At 42.7% G+C, this 1,076-nt stretch overlaps 1 pseudogene; it reads left to right on the top strand.

Moving 5' to 3' along the window:
* The first annotated feature begins 723 nt into the window (after positions 1-723).
* On the top strand, positions 724-821 carry LOC127116748 (uncharacterized; annotated as a pseudogene).
* Positions 822-1,076: the final 255 nt, after the last annotated feature.

The raw sequence follows: 1,076 nt of genomic DNA, 5'->3' as shown, positions 1-1,076 counted from the left end.
TCCAGCATTTTGTTATGGGTAGCCAGGGCATCTACTTTGCTTGCTAGTTGTTTAAGTTGTTCGCCAGTGTGTACATTCTGGTTTAAGAAATCTTTGTTGGTTTGTTGTTGGGAAGCTATAAAGTTTTCCATCATGATTTCCAAGTTGGATTTCCTAGGGGCGTTATTGTTAGGCATGGATGGGTTCGGTTTCTGATATCCCGGAGGTATAGCTGGGGTTTGATTTGGAGACTGTCCAGGTGCGTACAAAGCATTATTACTCTTATATGAAAAGTTTGGATGGTTCTTCCAATTTGAGTTATAGGTATTCGAGTAAGGGCTTCCTTGAGCATAGTTTACTTGCTCTGCTTGGATTCCTGTCAAGAGTTGACAATCCGTAGGAGTGTGACCTTGGATTCCACAGACCTCGCAATTCTGAGTTATAGCCACCACGGCGGTTGGAGGCGATACATTTAAACTTTCAATTTTCTGGACCAGAGCATCCACTTTTGCATTAACGTGATCAAGGTTACTTATCTCGTACATGCCAGTTTTCGTTTGAGGCTTTTCCACCATTGTTCGTTCGGTTCCCCACTGATAGTGGTTTTGGGCCATGCTTTCGATAAGCTGGTAGGCATCAGCATAAGGTTTGTTCATTAGTGCACCACCTGCAGCGGCGTCTATTGTTAACCTTGTGTTGTACAAGAGACCATTATAAAATGTGTGAATTACTAACCAGTCTTCCAAACCATGGTGTGGGCAAAGTCTCATCATGTCTTTGTATCTTTCCCATGCTTCGAAAAGAGACGTTGTCTTTCTGTTTAAATCCGTTTATCTGGGCTCTTAACATAGCTGTTTTGCTTGGCGGAAAGTATCGGGCAAGAAAAACTTTCTTCAACTCGTTCCATGTGGTGACAGAGTTTGAAGGGAGAGACTGAAGCCATCTTCGAGCGCTATCTCTTAATGAGAAAGGAAAAAGACGAAGTCGAATTGCCTCCGAAGTGACACCATTAGCTTTAACAGTATCAGCGTATTGGACAAATACGGATAAATGAAGGTTTGGATCCTCGGTAGGATTTCCAGAGAATTGGTTCTGTT

This window comes from Lathyrus oleraceus, chromosome 1 (assembly GCF_024323335.1).
Source record: "Lathyrus oleraceus cultivar Zhongwan6 chromosome 1, CAAS_Psat_ZW6_1.0, whole genome shotgun sequence".
Classification (NCBI taxonomy): Eukaryota; Viridiplantae; Streptophyta; class Magnoliopsida; order Fabales; family Fabaceae; genus Lathyrus; species Lathyrus oleraceus.
The sequence above is the reverse complement of the archived record's forward strand: the minus strand, read 5'-3'. Positions and strand labels throughout refer to the sequence as shown.